At 40.3% G+C, this 23,559-nt stretch overlaps 1 long non-coding RNA gene across 1 annotated transcript; it reads left to right on the top strand.

Moving 5' to 3' along the window:
* Window positions 1-38: 38 nt before the first annotated feature.
* LOC146599760 (uncharacterized) lies at window positions 39-20,459 on the top strand. Its single transcript, XR_014894935.1, has 3 exons — window positions 39-255; window positions 14,983-15,178; window positions 19,378-20,459. It is a non-coding gene; the product is annotated as an uncharacterized LOC146599760 (long non-coding RNA).
* The last annotated feature ends 3,100 nt before the right edge of the window (window positions 20,460-23,559 follow it).

Genomic DNA, 23,559 nt, shown 5'->3' on the forward strand with positions numbered 1-23,559 from the left:
TCTTCCTCCTGCTCCTCCTCTTCCTCGGCCGCGCAGCCGGGCAGGGGGGAGGCGGCAGCCCGAGGGGCTTCGGCCACCCCCGCCGCGAGGCAGTAGGACTGGGCTTACGAGGCGGTCACAGGAGCTGCCAGCCCTGCAGGCAGGCTGCAGTGCCTGAGGGCAGCGGGGCGCGCTCGGCACGTTTTGAGCCTGTAGTAGTGTATCAGTGACTGAGGTAACTGTGGCTCACCTGTGAGTCCAGACACTAACCTGAGTGTACGTATATACGTGTGTGTGTGTGTGTGTATATATGTGTGTGTGTATATATATATACACACTATATATGTATGTATATAAAAATATATTTTTAAAATTATACATATGTATGTGTACATATATACACATGTATTTGATTATCTGGGTGGGGTCCTTTTGGTGTCATTATGGTCTGCCCTTGGAGTACTGATTAGGAACAGGTGAGCAAGATTTTTTTTCTAGTGTAAAATACTCAATAACTCTGATTTCTGGCGTAAATTTGGGTGATTTCTGATGCTAGAAGGAAACACTACTTCCAMATAGCTGTCTTGCTTTTCAAAATTCATACAGTGTAGAAAGAAGCTTTCGGTTTTTCAGTATTGTTTTTCTACCCTTTCTTCTTCAGGGCTCCAGGTCATGGGTATTTTCATATAATACAAATAATTTTCTCAATCAGTGAGTTTTTAAGTGCTAATTTGATTTCTTTGACTAAGATAGCTTTCACTTAGACAGAGCCTCCAGAAGATTTCAGAAGAGTGACTGCAATAACCATGATTTTAGAAAAGACCTTATACTTCCAGAGGTATCAGAAAAAAAGTTTTATCATTGCGTTAGATTTACAGTCATTTAATCACCCTATGAAAGCACTATCATTCAGAAGCAAAYTTCTGAAAATCTGGGAACATTGATACCACATATCAGTGGTATTACTAAAAGAATTAAGAAAAATTCTTAGTTCCCATGCATTTTACTAAGTTGCATTTTGACAAATGTTGCTCTAAAATAATTTTTGTTCCAAATGTTGCTCTAAAATAATTTTTGTTCCAAATTCTTGTTCTCCCAAGTTCTGTAAATCACTTTTAATTTAAATATAAATCTATCTGAATGTGATCTCACAGCAATACCTTGAGAACCATATTTGTCTTTTCTGTTTTCTTTTCTGGATGTGTCACAGTCATTCTCGATTACTTTTGTTGATGGTATTAATTACTATATATTTATTAATTAATTATCTATTTTTTGCTTTATTGAATGTGCTCCTTTATCAAATGGTGTACTAACTTAACAGGATTCAGTATGGACAACTGAAGTATCTTTTAGTATATAACAGTCAGCACTTTAGCAGAGAGCAAAGAATGTAAATAAATCCAAAATCACTACTTGTTCCACAGCTTCCTTTCATGTATCTCTTCATCGTCATTTATAGTTGGTAACTAAGGGTCTCATTATAGGGGAATGGGTTGCTAAGCAAAAATTTAGTATTTTGGGAAACTTCTTGTCCATGGTACTTCTTAAAACTAATCCAAACCCATTTCCTAAGAGTCCATATACTGTGTCAGTTAAACAAATTTTTAAACAATTAAGAAGCAGCTACTGTAAAACAAATAGGCATTATGTCTGCTGTGCATCTGACTCATCGTCACTAACTCCATTTTCCTAATCTGGAAGGCACCTACTGACCTACAGTCTGCTTCTCTCCTTTGTAAAAAGCATCCCAGAACTCTGGACATGTTTTAGAACAGCATTAACACTGTAGATCTTTATGATTTCACCACAAATAATAATAAAGGCTTCTGCAAAAGCTTAGAAAAGATGGTCTTAGGCTAATGGCACAGTGACAATATCAAAGAAGTAAATTTTATTTTATTTGATCGTAGTACTAAAGTGTATATGGCTACATAAAGTATTTGAATGTTATTAGTATGTGTAAAACTAAAACAACAGCATCCATGTCATTCTGACTGTAGATTGTGTCAATATTATCATTATATCTGCTAGGAGAATTATTGAACCATGAGAGATAATATCCTATTTTTTGTGTCTTTGATGATCAAATCTAGTTTTTCTTCTCAGGGTAGTTTTTTTTTAGTTCATATCAATCAGGACATCACTTTCAAATCTTCAGAGCTAGGAAGAAAGAGAAGAAAAAAGAAGAGAAAAGAAGTAATGGTGTTATTTAATCCTGGCTTGAGCAATGCCAAGAATCTATCTTTAAAAGATTCAGATTCGATCTGTCACTATTAATCATTCACATGGACTTAAATTAGGGCATAAAACCCATGAAATTCACTATGTCTTACTGAATAACTTAAAATTCTCAATATTATAAAATAAACTGTTCTGCCTTTTTTTTTAAAATAAAAACCCACATGATATTTGGCAGAATTGTGTCCATTTAGGTACCGGTATTAATCTCTTCTTGTTATATAATTGAATGTAATATAACTCTTTCTTTCTCTCTTCTTTTTATGTGTGCTTTATATAAGATCCTTGCATTTTTTTCTCCTTATTCCTTCTCTGTCGTTGATGTACGTGCAAATAAACTGATCTACATATGGTTACTCAGAATTAAACCAGTTATCTTTTCCCAAAATTCATCCAGCAGTTGAAGCACTGATTTTAATGAATCTAGTATCAAGTACTCAAATCTTCATAAAATTAGCATATAAAAGTCTATGAGCAAATAATTAGATCATAAGGTAATGATAGAATGAAAAAATGCATTACTTTTACTAATCCAATCTGGCAACAGTCTAAGCTTGCATACCTTCAAATTTGGGCAAAGCAACAGTAATTGCATGACCAAATTCAGGCACTGTGTGCATGTTTACTGTTTGCTGAGGTTTGCAATATCTGGGATGCCATGAGTGTCACTGAAAAGCAATTGTGGATTCTGCTGTGATCTTGTTTTATTATAAAAAATCTTGTAATTTGAAAGAAGACAGCTGTGAAGCAACCAAAATTTTCACTTTTTAATATGTGTAAATCTCCATTATTCTTAAGCTACAATTAGGATTTCTATGTCAGTCCTTGTGTTTTCATGCAAAATTGGTGAACACCATGTCTCTGTCTCATGGCAGTTCAGAAAAAATGGACAGTATTGATGAGGTCAGAGCGTGGAAGTGGAGTGAGAGAGACCACAAGAAGGAAAAGAAAATTAAGAAAAATACAAAAGGAACAGATTTGCCTAAATATATTCCCTAAGATTTTTTTAACCCTTGTGAATGTTTGATATTCCTGTCTATAAGCAACTGTATCAAGAAGTTTGAAAGCATGGTGTGCAGACTTCCTAACGTAATGCTGCCAAGCAGCTCAGTCCTTACTTTTGTTTCTGCTGCACCCCGTCCCCTTGAAGGCTAGTTTCATTTGAAGGCTAAGGTTGAAATTTAGGTCTTCAGAAGAGAAAGAGCTGACTGGGACATAAGAAATGCAGTAATTTAAAATTTTTAAATTTACTAAATCATTAATTGTCCAATTGTACATACCCAAAGCGGATTTGAGTACTGCTGTAAAAAAAAGTTGGCCAGCTGAGGCACGGAATCATGCTTGGGKTTTGAAAATGCAATTCAAAACGTAAAGGAGGTTGATTCAAGTACTGGTTAAACTGTCTTGCTCAGTAACAGAATTTGATTATGGAAAAGAATTTGGGAGAGAGCTGAATACTGATTTTGGAAAGACAGAAAATGTAGCAGTTAATGTACTCTTTAGAACTCAGAGAGTTGAGCTTTACCTGTTAGCTCAGTTGGGTGATTGTAGTTTCCTGAATTTTTAAAGGCTTCAGTATTCCTGAAAGTGTTGTGCACCCTTAGCTTTGTGCACAGATGGTGGCATGAAGAAACTGGTTAAGTATTTTTGAAGAACTTTCTAGTTTTTTGGATAAGAAAAACAAAAAATTCTGATACTATGATTGGGTTCCTAGAGTAATCTCTGTTTTTACAGTAAATTGATTACTGTTGTGCCTTTCTTAAAAATCTGGTGTCTGAAATTTCCATATTAAGAGTAAGTCCTCAGGTCTCTTGCCTCCTTCAGAGTGTATTGTAGAAAAAATCTGGGCACTGAATAACAATTTATAGAATTTGATCACAGAAGTACTTCAGTGATCATTTGTCAAATATAAGAACAATTATAGTAAGGGCTTTGCATCTGAGAATCACAAGACACCTTAGAAATACTAATTGAACTAGCTTTACAGATTTATGTGAGGTATTTTTCCATTTAAAGAAGGCAGAGTGAAGAAATCAATCAGTTTGCACAAAGCTGTAGTTCTTTAGCAAAAACATGAGCATAGAGTCTGGATGTCCAGATTGCAAGTCATCTCCTTTAACCATAGAACTGTCTTTCTAAGTCCCAGCTTACTACTTCAGAAGATGAAATGATTTTTCTTTAATTTCAAGTTTATATTTGGTTATTCAGGTGAATTATGATAAAATTCACTGTGCCTGTGTTACCTTGACACCATAGTTCCATTGCCTTTTAAAGTCAAAGCCTGTCTGCATTTGAGTAAATGACAAAAGTCCTATTGGCAGTATAACGAGGGTTTCAGTTATATATCCCAAAATAGCACTCGTGTAYGATGACACTATGCCTGGTCAGAGGACTGTTACAAGTGTAAGAGATGGTGATAACATACATCTTTTAGGTTGTCATGTGCCTTGGCCTGAGTTCATGTGGCACAGCGGGGATCAGAACACTTGCTGAGTGCCAGTGGCGCACAGATTTGCATTCCTCATGAAGGTGCAAAACATACAAGTTTCATAGGGTAGGTCTGAGGATGCTGGAAGGATTTCTTGCATGTGCATGTATCTACTTGGTTTTTATTTCTATCCCTTACTAAATTACACATTTTTTTTACCTGCTGAGTGTTTAAAATATTCTTCCTCTTTGAGTAAAATATTTCCAAAACTGTAAATCTTTGGCTCTGCCCATACCCCTTTCTTAAATAGATGAGTAAATTATAGATCTCTTCCCAACTCCTGTGATGCAGCCATTTTCTTTAGAGACCTAGCAAATATGTTTACAAGCTTTTTTATTTTCCACTGGATGGCATGTCTTTAAGGATCTGGGAATATATTCCATTTTAGTACAGTACTCTGTTGCCATTTAATAGCTGTCATTTTGCTGTAGTGTATTGGAAAAGCCTTTAACCTCTTCCAGAAAAAAAATACATGTCTGACTGACTTTACAAAAGAAACAACAAAAATGAGTATTTCTATGGTGCTATTAGAGGATGGCCTGGCACTTGGAGCTCTGCCTGGATGTCTCAGCTGAGGTAGCTGAGGTGGTCTTACACCACCAGCTGGATCAGGTTTATCACTTTTATCTGGTGATGGCCTGGAAGTAGTATTTTCTACAGAGAAAATTGTTTCCAGGTTAGTGTGACCAGAGCTGGAAACTTCCAAAATTATGGTTGGCAGGACTGAAGAAGCCTCTTGGTGACAGCCCAATGTATTAAGTTGTCCATCCTGTGTGTTTCCTGCTGTGGGCTCCAGAACATGGCTGTTTTATCCGTAGCTGAAATGGGTCCTTTAAGAGGATATTTGTGACCCTCCACAGCATGTGATTGCTCCTTAACTCCTGTAGAAACCTATAATGTTTCAACTCCCATCAGGGTTGATGCATCTTGTGGATACTCACATGCTGCACAGCTGACATTGCAGGCCGGGCTTTAGCTTCTGTGACAATGGGACCCTCTGAGGAATGAGGACTTCTGAGGGGAGATGGCATCCATAGCGTGAAGTGGGGCAAGAGGATTTTGCCCACAGGTTTGCTAACTCAATGAGGAAGATGTTAAATTAATTTTATCCATGCGTGGAGAAGGTTTTTGCATTCCCTTTGGTAAGGGAGCTCATCTGAAAGCTTGTTGAAAACTCAGAAATCAAAATCAGAGATGTGTCTGTTTCCATCTCACTACAGATGGGAAAAAAACTCAGGGAATTTAGGGAGCTGCACCATCTATATCCTGTCCTCTCAGAGGACTGGTCAGCCAATATTTCTTATAAGTGTTAGAGTTGGGTGGAATAAAATCTGGGAGTGTGTTCCTGTTCTGCCTTCTCTGGAACCTGGTTGCACTTTATCTTTTTTTGTCCACCCTAGCTGGTACTAGATTAAGTAATATGCTGTTCCTTTATAGGTGAATAACACTCCACAGGAAAAGAAAGCTCCTGTTCTTGCGATGGAAATCAGATGGTGTACTGACATAAGCGTGTAACACTTACTTGGATGACTAGCTTTTCTCATTACGTTAGACCCACTTAGTTCCTGTAATTGAATGTTGTAAGTGAGAATTTGGGTACAGGTGAAGTCTGGATTTTGTCCTTCATGAGTAAAATGATAACATAGTAAATGGCAAATTAGGACAAAGGTGGCAGGAGGTAACTGTGCGGAGTGTCAATAAATTGTGTTTGTTCAATGCCTTGGGATGCCAGTACAGCCCTTACCTTATCAGAGCCTGAAGAGCAGAGCTGCGGTTCTGTGCTTTGTGGGGTTGGAGCTGATTCATAGAACGCTGCCAAAGGAGACAGCACTGCCACCAGTCTTGCTCCAGCAATTTTTTTTGGATAAAAAGACAGCATTAGGCTGTTTGGCTAAAAAGATTGTGACTGCTAATGCATTTCTTAAATGAGTGGAGTTTGCCATTCCTGCAGCTGTCTTTTTTTTCTTGAAGTCACCTACAGGACACAAATAATACACTTCTTGTGATGGATACACAGACATCTCTCCAGAATTCTTTTACTTTCTCCATCCATACCTGAATGATTAAATATAGAAGATCTTAGGCCTAGCAAGTGAGCCAGATAATATTAAGGATCAAAGTTCCGTTTGTCCTGTCAGGCTTGCAAGAGTTTTAAGTGACCCACGGGAGATGGATGAAATCTTTAGRTATGCCCATAGAAAATGGTCTGAAAAAACAAAAACAGCTGATCCAGTTTAAAATTTTCTTGCTTAAGCTGTTGGGAAGGTGGTTTGGAGTTTGTCCTCAGAAACAGGAAGAATTAAGAGTCATTTTTATTTTCTCTCTTGCGACTATACTAATGATGGAATACATGTTGTTCTGCTAGGTTTAGAAAGGACTTCTTATTTTCAATATCCAAATCAAGAGATTTAAGAGTTCAGTATTTAAATCTCCTGCAAAGAATTTTGTATATGTCTGAATACAGCAGGAGGCCCTTGTTTAAGAAGAGGTATCAGTCCCGAGTTTTCTTCAAAAAATCCAACAGAACATCTTTCAAATTTAAAGATTTGAATTGTTTTTAAATACAAAAGGCCAGCTGTGTACAGCATGTATGTTTCTAGGATCAGTAAGGCACAGAATTTAGAAGACAGAGTTTGAAACTGTAGTTTAGCCATTCAACCACTGGTGTTTTGTCCAGGGTCAGCTTTGACCATGTGTTTGGCTTCATTCAAGAACCGGTTGTTTCTAACTGAGATAATGAAAACATTTTCCTAATAAGGTCAGTCAGACCGTGGATCAGGTTGCCCAGAGAGGTGGTGCACTCCCTGTCCTTGAAGGTTTTAAAGATTCAACTGGTAAAGCCCTGAGTGACCCAGCTAGAGCTCCCAGCTGGCCCTGCTTTGAGCAGGGGCTTAGACCAAGACCTCATGAGCTCCCATCCGACCTGGGGGACGTTGCAGTCCTGTGATTTGGTGTGTGTGTGGGTAGAGCCCCTCACAAGTCCCGTGTGGTTAGGTAGAGGGACTAGGCAAATGTAATCTGAAGTTTCATTCACTTTCATCTGATTCTGATCTAATGTGCTAAGTAAAGATGGCTACAAGTGTCAGAAGGACGGTTATTAGCATAGGACAACCTTCTGGAATAGAAACGTCTCCAATGCCATTATGTGGGTGTCTGAACACCCAACATAGCAGCTGGGGAACTGCTATGCCAACCCCATGCCACTGGGTGTCCTCATGTGGCCAACTACTTTGGTTTGGGGGCTCTTAGGAATGGCAGTGTGCTGCAAAACATTGAAACCAAAAAAAAAGAAGAAAGAAATTGGACCAGTATTTTATTATCATTAGGAGATGACCAATATAACATTTACTCGTATCTAGTACATCTAGTACACCTACAAAGAAATCCAAGCATAAAATTAATTGGCATGAATTTGAAATGTATACTTCCAACCAGCTTCAGTGAGAATTATATCCAAAGGCCCTTTTGTGGTCACTCATAGAGCTTAATTGCTATAGTTAATATTACAATTTAAAAAGGCCTGGAAGGAGAGCTGAATATTAGGCTCATGATGAATGATAATTATCACTTTGTGTAGATGGGTGAAAAACATTTCTAATTAAATTATTCTTGTAACATAAATTGTATGATCTGGATAAAGTACTGCTGATTTCACATTTAGAATATTTCTAAGAGCACCAAGTTTGTGCTGGAATTTCAGTCTGTAGGTCAGATTGTCTTTTAAAAATACCTGGCTTTTTAATGAATTTAGCAGCTTGTCTCAAGATTCTGTATTAAAGATGTTCTGCGGCAGTGGAATGGTTCAAACATTTCATGGAGAGTAAAATGGAATAAAAACTGCAACTACCAAAATCTCTTGGTTTTATCAGCATGAGGAAAGGGCGAGCTAACAGGGATTCATAGTGTAACATTCATCTTTTATTCCTGCATTAATTTCATCTCTGAGCATTTTGACAAGAAAAGCTGAATAGTGGCTTTATGGAAAGGGGTGAGATGGACCATGAAGCTGTAGGTCACTGATGTTTGAGAGAGAGGGAAGCATGAAAAGTTTTTAAGAAGAACTACTCTATCTTCAAACTGTGCGCGCTATGTAAAAATTCGATGATTTTTGCATACCTTTGCATACCTTCTTTCTCATTAGTGAGACCAGCAATGAATAAAGCATACAGGAAAAATTTAAGGATCTCAGTTRAAAGTGGCAGATTGTATTTCAAGAAGTGGACTACCAGTCGTGATTCTAAGATGACCAGTAGCTTCGTAGCCTAATATATGTGTAGTTTGCATATGTTAGGTGTTGTCAGCAGCCCTTTCTAACAGGCTTCATTAGATACTAATTTTAAGTTTCTAAAGCAACTATCCATGACTTCCAGAGCATATTTTTGAAGGGTGTAAGTCAGAGATAGATGGCCACTTGCTGTCAAAAGATGATGGGAATTGTGTATTAAGCCACTCTGTGCATGTGGAGGACTGTCCCTGAGATTTTCTGCATGCATGCCCTCTTGGGTATGCAGTACATTAGTGCTCACTGTATATATCAAAATTTGGCATGACTGTATCTCTCTAAACATCACATTAATCCATCTGTCTGTTACCATGGTAACAAGGCTCTCTATTGATGACTGAAGAAGAGCTGAACCATTAAAACTAAATATACGTGGTTAAAAATAAGTAACTAAGCTCACTTTATATAGCGCTACAGAGACACCATGGATCAATGGTAGAAAATGGACTAACATTTTCTATGCATTCTTTTTATTTGTGGTCACAGATCTGAAATGAAGCCTATTGCTGAAATGATCTTTGCTCATACTTATTTACTACATATTCTATAGAACTTGGTACTAAAAAAATACACTTTTTTTTCAGGAGACACTTACATGTTCCATAGTATGTAATTATCCCAGAGGGTGGAAAGATGAAATGAGTAACTTAAAATCCCAAGTACAAAGCAGATTAGAAATGTTGCTGGATATTTCAGTGCATATATTCTTTCTCTCTCCCTTCAGTGCTTGTAACATTGCCAAAATAAGTGCACAAATTCATTAGAAGATCAACGTCTTACTGAGCACTGTTAGTTGAATCTGAGAATTTTTGAGAACCATAATGTTGTGGAAACTCTGACATGAAATATTGAACTTTATAAATCATTAGACAAAGAATTTCCATCTTTTATTACACTGGCGCCATGCATGCTATTAATGGTAGACTCAAGTGTGTAATTCTATTAGACTATAAAGAGATCTTTGGTTTTAGACCAGAAATAAAGCTTAAAACTAACCATTGACATCTCATCCCCTTCTGTGTTCACTGGGCAGTGCTTTTTATCCTCAAGAAAATTGCTCTGTATTTTCTTAATCTTCTGCAGATTTTCTTTTCCAAGCCTCTTTGCTCTATTGATAATGTTACATTAACAGGTACAAAGTGGATAAAATGAGGGACTAGAGAAGAAACAGAAGTACTTAATTTTAGAAGGCTTTGCTGCATTCACAGAGCTGAAAGAATGTTTAGGTTTTTTATGTCAGGATTTGCAGCTCTTTGATATCTGTTTTAAACTATGGCCCTGATCTTATAGTAAGYTCTTGGGTCAGGAAGTAGCTCACATGGCTGTTTCACCTGCTCCATGCAATGCTGGCTGGTTGGCAGGTCAGGTGGGGCATTGCTGTGTGTGTGCATGTGTGTGCGTGCATGTGTGTGCGTGTGTGTGCATGCGTGCGAGCACGATGGATATATATGTGTCATGGAGATTTTGTTAAATCTGGTGTCATACTGGGCAAAAACAGTTATCTTGCTCTGTTAGAGGGAATATGAAGCCTTTGAAGATCTGGAAAGTCAGCTGGATCTGCTTCATAAAACAAATAGGCACAAGTGCTAGCAACCAGCCTAGGATTTCTGATTCACTGCTGACATTTAAAATGCTTTCAGCTCAGCAAGAGACTCTGGGAATTTGTAGATGTGGAGGGAACAAACTAATCTCTTCTGGTGAAGAAGGATGGTCCTTTCAGCTGATAGAAAAGGGTACTGCTGCCTGACATGAAGGAGGGCAGGGAGTTTTGCAGGGAGAAGGGGAAGAATGGAGTAATAACTGGGTGGAGTATTTCTAGTTTTCTGTTTGACAGAAAGTAAAATACTAATTCTGAGATGTTACACTTGGTGGCTTATGGCACTTATTGTACTGCCTGGAAGGAGACCTGGCAGCATGGTCTAGTCTCAAATACTTTTTAGGTACAAAAGTGGAATCTGGCTATACAAAAGATGGTCACCTGTGTTCTACATTACAATATATTTTGTCTTTATTCCAGGCAGTACTCTACTTCTTTCACTGGATCAAGCAGGCTTTCCAAGACAGTGAGGGACTGGAACTCCAAACACAATTTCTCAGTGTTCTTCTAGTTCRATAAGTTTATTGAGATTGTAAGGAGAAATTTGCTGATTAACACGATCCATTCTGCCTCACCAAATGTTGAAACAAGAATGTAATATGCTCCTCAGAGTTCCTAGGGATGGGAGGAACCTTGCTGTTTAGTTATAAAATTATACATTTTTAATAACTTTTAAATAAAAGTGTAAAAGGTTGGGTTAAAATTCAAAATCTAAAAGCCTTGCATATTAAAATCTTTATTATTCCCTCTCTAACTCAAAGTTGAAAAGAGAATATCTATAAAAATGAGCAGCAAGTATTTTTAGAAACCTAGAAATCACAAAATCTCCTTTTGATTTTTTTTTTCTTTTAATTGAACTTCAAAAGATCTGGAAAAGTTCCTTTGTCACGAAAGTGAATTCCTTTCTTTCTTGAAAGCTCAGTCTTTTAAAAACATGCTTTCCTTCAAAACATACCATTGTAATAACAACTTGGTTCAAATCATGACCTAGCACAAGAGAATAACTTCCTTGTCTTCAACGAAGTTGTATTTCTGTCTTCAAGCTATGTAGTGTATACAATCTCTCATTCTAGATAGGAGAAAGAGTAGAGTAGGCACTTCTGCACTGCCCTTAGCATTTCATAGAATCATAGAATCAGTAAGGTTGGAAGGGACCTCTGGAGATCATCTAGTCCAACCTCCCTGCTCAGCAGGGTCACCTAGAGCATGTTAGACAGGGTTGCATCCAGGCRGGCCTTGAATATCTCCGGAGAAGGAGACTCCACAACCTCTCTGGGCAACGTGGTCTAGTGCTCTGTCACCATCATTTGTCTGATGTTCATGTAAAATGAACCTTGCTTTGCTCCATTTTGGTTCTCAATCACTTAACAAAGTGTTTGATGATCAGGGATTTTTTTTAAAGCAACACAGCACTTCTCTTTGCATATTTGGGTTTTGGCCATCTGCAGTTCTTGCTACAGAATTCCTATTGTTTCCAGCTGTCTCATGGTGATGCCTTCTCTCAAAGTTTAGTTTCATCCATGTGCTACTTGTGGGAATTTTGCTACATATGTACATGAAAGTCTCTTAGGCACATGCTAACTGAATGGTCAACCTGACAGATGCTGAAGATAACTAACACGCATTTTCTGGGCTCCAGGACCTACTTGGCTTCTTCCCACTTAGAACAGAAACCTTGGTTTCCACAATAACTCCCAAAACTGCAACCAGCGTGTTCCAGGCAGGTGCCATTTTTCAAAGAAATTGTAGAACTGAAGAACATTCCTTCTCTTCTTCCTCCTTTGGTCTGATATGAAAAGCTCTTGGCCATGCTGGGGATTCAAAAGACAGTGGTCATGGCTCCCCAGCATTGCTGCAAAAACTTGGGGTTCCAGCGCTGGGTTCCCCCCAAGCTGTGGGGAAGTCCTTGCATTGATCCAGTTCTTCTCTTTCACTGTTGAAACTGAAGAAGATAGGAAAGATACGCACATGCAGCAGGCTACCAYGTTGTTACAGACAATGCTATTAAGAAGGTGATGGGTCTCGGTGGGGCTGGAGAGAGAAGTGCAGTCTCACCCACCAGCGGGAATGTGTGCTTTATTACTGGAACATTAGCTTCTTCAAAAGTTTTTCAGGCACCTCCTGACTTTCACTCTTGTGATAACCTTACCCAAAGAAGGGCCACCTGCTCTCAGCCCTTCAAGCAACAGAACCATCCCAACAGCTTCCAGCCTGAACAGCCCTTGTTCATGGTGGGTGAATTCTTTGCCCCTCTACTRCAGTGATTTGCATAGCAACACAGAGATGGGGCCTTAACATGTAAGCATTTGGCTTTATTTAATCTGAGGGGTTATTTATGGCCAAGTGTCCTATTTATGAGAAATATTTTTACATACAGATGTACATATATTTTACAACATGCTCTTATTTGAAGTCTTCTGCTCTTCTTTTCTCAGGAAGGGCTTGGAGGGCTCTTTATATTTCCTTYCTGTCACCTCCCCAGCTGGCCTGCTAGAAAGGGATGGCAAGGAACRTGGGCTACCACAGCCTGTAGGTGATATAGGGCAGGCCAGAAAGCAGCAAGAGACTGCCTGAAAACATCTGAGTTTTGTCTTTGTATGAACTTTTATGGCATAGGCCTGACCACTGGCCTTTGTGAAGAATACTCCTCAGACTGCCAACTTCTTGGAGATAGGTGCAGAACTAAGCTTGTGAGGGGTTCAAGAGGTGGAGAGTTGCTTTATACTTTGGAGGTCAGTGAGAAGGAGAGAGAAACCGGTGCTTTTCATGGCTTAGGAAATAGATGGGAAAAGGAAGCAGGGGGATTTTGGGGGGTCTTTTTTATATAGAGGGACAGGAAACCCATGCTTTTGTCTTTYTGAGGAGGTGCAGAGGAAGGAAGGAAATTAGTGCTTTTTATTGTCTTGTATGGCGAAAAATCTGCCTTGTGAACACTGGGACTTTTAGTGGATGTTAATTATAGTGCCTTTTCTGGCCCTACAGACCCAGGTGTGCTTGTGAGGCTGTACTGTAACACACATCTGCCTGCCATCCCAGGGCTCGCTCAGAACTGATGGAGGCAGCAGCAATGCTGAGATGGATGTAGGTGGCCTGAAAGGCATAATCTGATGGGACTAATCTGTGTTGAAGGGTTCACCAACTGCCTCATACAGATATGGTGTTAGATGCAGTAGGTCCCAGGGATTCTCACAGGATGTGGGAAATTAGCATTCTCTGTGTCCTGGAAGGCCCTTCTGCATGTGGTCAGCGAGCTGAATGCAYAGTCCATTGCAAGGCTGTATGTGGGCAGGCTGGCTCACTGTGGATACTTCAGCTGAGGTGAAAAAGCTGCAGCACCTCAGGTAAACACAGGCTCTGTGACTTTGCGGAAGCTGAGGTTCTGCAGAGGGGCAGAGAATGGCAGCTGTCTGCACTGGAGGACTGGAGAGTTGAAAATGACAGTATTACTTCCCTTGGTGTAATCATTAAGAACTACAAAGTAACAGTAGGTGTGATGTGTTYGTAGTGTACATGATGGAGAGGTTACCGATGTATGTTAGGTTTATTCTGAGCAGTGTCTTGTGGGTGTTGCAGTTAGAGCAGGCAAGTACTAAGTGTCATGTGTAGTAGACAGGGTTGTGGTATGCAGACAAAAAAGAATGTGGGATGGATTTTTCACTAAAGTATGTTTCATCCAGAATGAAGAAAGGATGAAACTTGTCTGTGCAGGAAAACCCTACTTTGACCTGCATATCCAAAGTGAAACTGTGCCAATTTGCCTGGTTCTAGGTGAGAATCACAAAATATGGAGGCTAACTTRGGCTCTCGTGAATCCCATGAGCTATTTCTTCATGCCACTTCACTAGTAACTTGCTTCTTATTAACATTCCTCAATGGAGGAATCCTTCCTGGTTGCAGTTACCTTTGAAAGTGGAGAAATGCTGGTTCCTATGCTTTCCCTCTACAAAATATTCTGAGTAAGATATCCCTAAAAAAAACACCTGCAGTTTCTCAAAGTGCAGTGAGTGCTGTCAGCCTGCCTGTTTCCCTTCCCCCTACCTCCCTTAATGCCCTCAGCCACTATTTCTCACCTCTGAGAAGCCACTTGAAGATTCAGCCATAACTTTTCCAAGTGTCTACCATAGCTGAGGCATCTGGGCCTGATACTGTTTGCCTGAAGGACTCTGAGGCWCCTCACTATGAGTATTTTGATGAGTTTCTCCTTCTAAATATACCCCCACTTTATAAATATCCATGGTATGATATGCAGTAGGTGATACCTACCTCATAGATATTCAGATATAGACCTCCCTTTTATTTTTGAGATATAAGATAGATTTATTAGTAAYTGAAGCTTCTCAAGCTCATTTATTCACACGCACATTTGCCTCCTGTCCTCTTTCCTTCTGATGTTAGCAGTCACTTGGGATTCTGAGGCTAAGAAGGAATTGAATTAGGATGTTCCACTTCATGTRCTCTGAGCTAAAGGGAAGGCAGGCCTGCGTGTACCCTGGTATAGCCAAAGTGAAAGAATTTCCATGCTGTCTACTTACGCACATCTGTGGTATGAATAAATATGTGGACTACACATCTGCAAGAACTGTGGTTACTGGTAAGTAATGTCATTGTCTTTACATCAAATCAGAATTTAATTCTCCCAATTTTATTTTATTGTAAGTTAAGATTTTTTTGGTTATATTCCTGCTACTGTTCATTCCTTCTAATCAAATAATATGTACAAATTCATAATGCTTCCAAGACTAATCTTTGCATATTATTTATTGCATGAATAATATTCTTTAGAATTTTGAATGGATTGCCTGGATTTGTTGGTTACAGTTTTATTGGTTTAAGATGTAATTATGCTACAGGCTGGCATTTGCTCATCAGAATTCATTTRTATGAATGCTAGTAGATTAGTATAAACTAATTCTAGGAAAATCCAGATTTATAAACTCACTCTCCTATTTTGGTATGAAAAGCATATGTTCTGAAGTCTTTACAAGTCACTTTGTCAGAATCTTGGCCAAAACCTTGCCTTAATCATACAAATAATCCCATGCTTTTTCTTTTATATATATATATATATATATATATATATATATATATATATATAAAGTAGTAGTTCTTGAATTTTTGGAAGAATAATTATTGACTAAAATAATTAATGGTTAATAATCTGACAGGAAAAAATAGAAATATATCTTATGAGGCTCACTTGAACATATTTTAAGAATGCAAAGAACATATTTTAAGAATGCAAACTTCTGAGAATACTTAAAAGTGAGTCACTATATTGACTGTAATATGAAATAAACATTCCTGAATTGAAAAACACATTTCCATCAGAAAATGTTGCAATTGCCAATGTAAGTAAATGTTAAGAACCTGATGTCATAAACAYGCACGTGGTAAGGCATAAGCTTCTGAGGAGAGCAAAGCTCATCCATTTAAGTGTTTGCAGAAATAAGGGAATGATTACACAAATAAACAAAAAGAGAGGGGAAAARGGGGGGATTTTGCTCTGTGTCTCTGACCACACTTGTGCATGATCAGTATCACATTTCTTTTGATTGTCATACTTCCTTTCTCTATCACAGTGTTGTCAGCCATATGATCCATGAGTCATATCTAGTCCTTTGTATACAAAGCTCATTGAATATTCAGATTCTATGGAGTATAAATTATCAAGTAAATGAAATAATTTTCTTGTCCTGTTTGCTGGGGGGAGGGAAGGAACCCAAGCTTTCCAAATTTGAAATTAATTCAGTACTTGCAGTTCTGCATTCTGTCATGACCTATTGTCCTGAAAACAATAGGTATGAAATGACCCATTCTCCCTTATTCTTGTTGCTTATTGTTTTATGGTAGGAAGGTGAGAAAGAAAGGGGTGGGTATGAAACCCAAGGGTTTTGGGTTTGCTGTTTGTTGAAAGAAAGTGTATACATGGTGGTAGAGGACAGTTGTAGAAGAAACACAAAACCAATCTGAAGCAGGGAAAGGAGTATGGGAAAGAAGGAAAGAAATGAGAGAAAAGCAGTGATATAAGACAGAATCTTCATGGTTAATGATGCTGAATTGTGACAATGAAGTATTAAAGAGATTTTCAAAAGCAGCTAGCTCCATTTTCAGGCAGCCTAGTTAAGTGTTTAATGATGCATATAGCCCCCCTCTGGGATTCTCAGAAGTCTCTGATTGCCTAATTCCTTCAGGAAAACTATTTTGTGTTAATCCATACAAACACATCACAGATATGTTCGATGGACAGCAATGTATGGCTCTCCTGTAAATTCTTGAAGTGTGTAGCCCTTGTATATGTATATGTATATGTTGAAATAACCTGTGACTATAATTAAAAAGAAGGTTTGTCTCAAAATGAGTGTCACGCTCCTGCATGAGCAGGATGACGTCATGTTCCTGCACTCCACTGCAGAACGCAAGTTCTTGCTTTTCCACAGTACTGCAAGAGGCTGCTTAATGTGGCAGCAGGGAAACACACAAAGAGGGGAAAAAGACTGTACATAAGATAAACTTGAGCATATTTRGGATTATTCTTTGGTCCACAAGGAGCCCTTTCTATAGCCCCAAGTAGGAAATGGGAGGTAAAAAGAACGTGTCAAAGGGGTATTCTTTTAAGCAGAAGATACTATTTAAAGAGCTCTATCGCAAAACATTTTAATTGGTTAATTAAAATAATTGCAGCTGACAGYACCTCTTTAATTATATGACCATTTATAGGTGTGTATTTTATTATTTTTTATTTTGTTTCCTATGGGAATGGACTTATGCAATTGTTAATGTGTCAGTCTTTTAGACTRACTTCACTCCCTAAAGACAGATTCTGAAACTTGTTCAGCTAAATAGGAAAGGGGTAGAAGTTTCAAATATAATTAAGTTAATTACAAGTTTCATGATAATTGGTATCATGGTGGAGGAGAGAAAGCCAAATTAATGCCCACAATATTGGAAGAATTTAGTCATTWTTAGTTTGCCATCCTTGGACAAGTCAGTATGAGGTGGCCTGAGTTTAATATAGTTCACCATTACCAAAAGGGGAAGGTCCTGCTCTCCCTTCCCTTTGTCTGCAAACTGCATGTTGCCTCCCCTCCCTTTTTGCCAGTTCTTGCACCTATGGGAGGCCTCCAGAAGCTCATGTGGTTGAGCCTGAAGTTCAGTGGCAGCCTAGACTGATCTAACTGCTGGCCACAGAGTGCTCCCGTCCGTGGTCCCTGTCTCCTGCCCTTCTCTGTCTCCTTCCCTAGGCAAGGTGTTCCTACCCCTGCATCCTACCAGGCCTGGATGCTTTGCCATTACCTTCACTGAGTCATTTCTGCATGCTAAAGTGGCAGAAAACTAACTTGAGGGGGGAAAAAAGGTGAAGAGTTTTCTGCTGATATTTTTGTGCAAAGACAGCTCAGCAAGAGGTCTGCTGAGCAGGGGRGAGACTGCCAGGGAGAGGGTGGAAAGGTCTAAGTAAAAGAGAGGACAGGACAGCAGCTCCCTCCAYCATGAGTTTAGGAGAGGGGAATAGGAGACAGAGGCCTTCTTTGGTGACAATGAGTTGCTAAATATGCTCAGCCATTTTATTTAACTTTACTTTGGGTCATTTGGCAGCAGCCAGATGGTCAGTCAGTACGTGTACGGCTCCTGATTAGCTGCAGTATATGATTCTCTTGTCACATGGGGAGTGTCATGTGGCCCGTGGGGGACAATCGGGCTATTGCAACAGGGGAAGAAAAGCTAGTTTCATTTCTTCTATCGCTCACATAGCTGCTTGTGTTAATACTAACTGTATACTTGTCATCGTACTGAACAGAAAAAAAAAATGAGGCCTGTCTCGATAGCAAAGAGTTACAGTCAGTAAAAGACCCAGAAATCAGAAAGCAGATTTGCTATGAAGCTGGGCATAACCTAGAATCATAGAATCACAGAATTGGTAAGGTTGGAAGGGACCTCTGGAGATCATCTAGTCCAACCTCCCTGCTCAGCAGGGTCACCTAGAGCATGTTAGACAGGGTTGCATCCAGGCGGGCCTTGAATATYTCCRGAGAAGGAGACTCCACAACCTCTCTGGGCAACCTGTTCCAGTGCTCTGTCACTCTCACAGTGAAGAAATCCCCCCTCACATTCAGGCGGAACTTCCTGTGCTTCAATTTCTGCCCATTGCCTCTTGTCCTGTCACACGGGACAACTGAAAAGAGTTTGTCCCCAACMCCTAAATGATCATATGCTTATTTCTCTGAAATTATAAACTCATTTCCTGTACATATTGTGTGTGTGGGGGGGGAAGCAGTTTTAAAGAGAAAGTTTAGTGAAGAAAAAATAAAGGTTCAGAGAACTGGAATTAGGATAAAGCTCTATGAACCATATTAATCAAGAATCAGTAATATAGATGTCTGACCTTCCATTATATATATGGAAAATTCTGTGTGAGGCAGATCAACCAAATGATGCTGTCCTGCATCAAGTAACGATGAATACAAGGTTGTTCACAGGSAGGCAAAACACAAACCACAATTCACTCAACTATTTGAGCAATACTATACTAATACATTATRTAAGAATGAGGAAAAATATTTCCTGGCTCTAGTGAGTGAATCTTTTACATGCTCCAAGATTGATAATGTTGAAAAATCATTTTTTCCCCTCACATAGCTGTACTTCSCAGACCTTGTCAGCTTGTGTTCCATATGAGCTTCCTGAAATGAATGATGTTCTTCTCCTGCACTCAAATTAGAGCATGAGGAATGTTAAATAGGGTTCAAATACCACAGTGGTGACATCACACAATGCTTGTGTTTGTCTTTTCAGTTTAAATCCTAAGACTTCGAGGCTGTATCTCCTGAACTTTGGAAGCAGTCATTGATCAAGGAAGCATGGGCAATTCTGAAAACTTCTGGATTTTGAATACATTTGAAGGAGAATTCTCATCTTATTCTGCTGAGTAAATGAAAATATCCATAGATTCCAACTTCTATCCAAAACAGTGAAGCTGTATGTTAAGAAACTAAAAAGTTGGAAAACTATAGAAATATTCCAGATTCTACATGATTAAGCCCTTTCAGACTTCTAACTTATAAACCCACTGTTTCTAATGATTCAAAATAGGAAAACAAAAATCTCCAACCATGAGACACAGTTTTATCAAAAAGTGGAGAAATGTAAATACAAAATTGATTCTATTCTCCAGACTGTGCCAGGGAAAAGATTCCTTACCTCCTTTTGCTCACTTAATTTGCCTGCCACAAAGAAGTAGATTCTGTAACATGTTGTTGGAAGGTTGTCTACACTTTTGCAAGCTGCTCTTGCAAAAGCAGGATTTAAACACTTAGAAGCTTTTTGGACTTACTTAAGCTGATCATGTTGTAGTACTGAAAACCTTTGTTTAATTTTGCATTCCTTGGATACTGATTCTGSTGTGCATTCTCATTCTCTCTTCTTTTTCTACTGTGTTCACCAGTGTTTAATATTATACAGTTTCTAAAGAGTTACTGCACTGACAATTTTAAAATCAGCTGTGCTARGCTTTTCTGAGGCTGTGGCTGCCCAACTGAACAATAAAGCTATCGTTACAGAAGAGGTCAGTGCTGCTGATATTAGAATTATGCAAATAATTTCAATTTTCTTGGCAAAATTAACAAAAGTTATTTTGTGTGATCCAAAATATTTAGTTTCATTTTCAGAAAGTATTAAGAATCATTGAAACAAAATTAAACGGCAGAGAAAAAGGAGAAAAATACTTGGTTGAGGAAAAGGTGTATTGTAGAAAACTAARTACTGTTGACACTGTAAACTGGCATATGTTGTGTGCTTATGTAGTATCCAGCAAGTCTGGATCTGTGGGGCTTCTTTCAAAGTCTGGCATGACAACAATATTATAATTAATTTGTGTTGATTTTTTTGTTTGCTTTTCAAAATTCATTGTGAAAAATGTGGAAAATGTGTCTACAATAATGCCTTGCTTTCTTTCAGGCTGTGAGGATATTAGAAGATCTTTCAGTTTGGTAACTATCACATCACCTCCCGTTTTTGGTTGGAAGTAAAAGCAATTGGTTTAGCAGTATAGGAACTTGTGGAGTATAGTTATCTCATGTCCAAAATGCTATAATTTCCTAGCTTGTGTTTATTTAATCACTTAAATAATTTGTCTGATATGCTTACAACATAGTCAAGTAGATTCTGTCATGAAGAATGGTAACAGATTTTCTGTATATGTAAGATGTAAGATCTCAGCAAATTAGCTTCCCTGTTGTTTCAAGACTTGCCTTTGTAACACCTCCACACTGAAGACAGGCTAATAGATAGCAAATTCTGATGATTCTCAACAACAATAGAGTACCTTTTCTAAGGTAAGTATACATTGCTGCAATATATTAGTCATTGCATGACATCAGCCCGAGTCAAAAATTYGGTAAGAAATTAGAAGAATACATACCATAACGTGATCTTACAACATTTTATGAAGAGAGGATTTAGTCTTCCTACCTGTTCTGTTTATGATTTAATCTATTCAGTGGCTCAAATCAATTTTCATTAATATTGCCAATAAACAATAACAAATGTTTTCAAGAATAACAGATGGTCAGTTGTCTGAAATATTAGCTATATAAAGCATTTTTTGGAGAGAAATGYTCAAGTGGTTTTTAAAGCAAGTTTAAGGAGATAATTAAGGTTGATTAAGGTGTTCACAATGTGTTTTTTAAAAAGACATCAGCAAAATGTTCACAGACCAATTTGAAAGAAGCAAAGTAGTGTTTCTGTTGGTGCAGATATTTAAAATAATAGGATCAGATGCAATACTGGTAACTGAATAGGCAGTGGAACAGGCAATCGTGTGAAAAGTACCGTATGTAGCACTAGATAACAGTAACAGAAATGAGAAGCTACAGCAGAGTAGACCTGCTATTGRAAGAAAAAGTGTGTTCTCTGAATTTGACCTTTAGAATTATTTTTCCAGGCACTCCTCAGATTCATCTATGTATTTTGCTCAATTAATACGACCAAATTTCACTTTACAGCTATAATGTCTTAAACAAAACTCAAGGGAAATACTATGGGGTAAGACAACATCTCAAATGAGGTGCTGCTGTTGTTTACAAATGTTTTGTCTTTCTGATATTAATGTGAGTGCTACCTATGAATATAAGCCAACAATGACATCTTTACATAAACTGTTTGCTCTGTTTCTGTATGCCTGAAGTATCCCCTGATGTCAGGAGAGAATAGTGCCATTTCACATCATACAATCATTAGYATTGTCAAAGAACTTAAAACAGATTTTCAGCAATGCGCTTAATAAAAAGCCAATGAAGACAAAAAATGCTTGTCAGTGAACCACAACATTTCGTTCTTCAGCTTTGTGTTGGCATATATTGATGCTGAATTCATGAACATAGAAAAGTTATTGTCTGTTTATAGTGAMTATTTTAAATAATGCTGTGACGTCCAAGTTGTGAGATAGCAAGCGAACTGTTGACAAGTGAAGCACGGGAGTGGAGGAGGAGAAGGGAAGGAGTAACGCAGCTCTATCTTTTACATGCTGTGAAGGGATGCCATTGCGTTTGCAAGTGTGATGTCATGAAATGGTTTCACATCCTGTTGTCCGCTTGCCAAAGAACTCCTCTTTTCCCTTGTGSAGAGGAGGCTGCCCTCCATACTCTTGCTACCTGGTTTACCATCCCCCAATGTATTGCTGTGTGTTGATGAACACGGTGCAGGCTCGGCAGGAGCGCGTCTACTATGCTACTCTAGTTTGGGGTGTGCTTGATGTTAAAACTGGGAAATACTTGCATGTTAGCACATGAGGAGTAGGGAAGCACATATGTTGGCCCATTTTTTGTTATCAGGGAAGAGTGCTTAACTTCAGCRAGTGGAGTAGGAGAAAATACTAGTTAAGGCAGATAGCCCAGAAGTGGTGGACGGCTCGTGCAGCGCCCTGCAGCACGGGCTGGGGGCCGCAGCTCTGGTCTGTAGCCCTAGTTGAAATACAGTGTGGGCAAGACCCCCACCAGCAGACAGGCGGAAGGAAGCGGAGGAAAGCACGCCGGCCAGGCAAGGCTACCTCGGCAGAATTCGGCCCTCCGCAAGGGCGGGGCGCCGCGGCGTGGGCGAGGTTGCCCCAAACCCCGCGCTGGGCAGCAACCGCCCTCCAAACGGCCGCGGGAGCCCGTCCCAGCCGCSCTCGCCTCGCGCCCGGGCTCTACCAGCGCTCGCGCGCTGCCCTCCGCGGGGCTCGCAAGGCATGCTGGGGCTTGCAGTCCTTCCCGCCGCCTCTTCCCCCGGGGACCCTTGGCGGGCGGGAGGGGCGAAACTACAGGTCCCGGCGGGCCGAGGGGCGCCTCCCCGAGCGCGAGTGCGCCCCTGCACGGGACGGGGTGGTCCCGCCGRGCCGCGCAGGCGGCCGGCGCTGCTCCCGGTGGTTCCCGCACGAGCCGTCGGCCTGAGAGCTCGAGCAGGGCAGGAGGGGGTCGCCGCCACCCGGGCCTGGCTGCGGACATCGCTCGGGGTCCGGCGGCGCGTGCTCGCCCCGCGCGCCCCTGCGCGTGCGTGTGGGCCGCTGCGTGGGCTGGGGGGAGGCGAGGCGAGGCTGAGCGGGCGCCCCGCGCGGGCGGCGGCGGAGCAGGAGCGGGGCTGAAGCGCCGGCACTGCACCTCCCGCCCGGGAAGCTGCTGCCTGCGGAGGCGGCGGTGCGSACGGGCCAGCGCTGCCGCCGCGCTCCAGCGGCCGGAGAGCTGGGCTGGGCTGGGCTGGCGGAGCGGCGTCGCCGCCGCGGGATGGGGAGCGGGAGCTGCCCGCCGTCTCGCCGGGAAGTGCCTGACTGAGCGGCGGTGGCGGCGTGCGTGCGTGTGCGGAGCCGGCCCTCGCCGCCGCCTCCCCCCTGCCCGCTCCGGCGGTGCCGCGGCGGGGATTATCGCCTGACCCTGAAGATGAAGAGGTGGCTGGTGCTGATGCTGCTTGTGGGTCTGGCCGCGGGCGATAAACCTGGATAAAGGC

Source organism: Rhea americana, unplaced genomic scaffold (genome assembly GCF_003343005.1).
Source record: "Rhea americana isolate MKP2758 unplaced genomic scaffold, rheAme1 scaffold_134, whole genome shotgun sequence".
NCBI classification, from domain to species: domain Eukaryota; kingdom Metazoa; phylum Chordata; class Aves; order Rheiformes; family Rheidae; genus Rhea; species Rhea americana.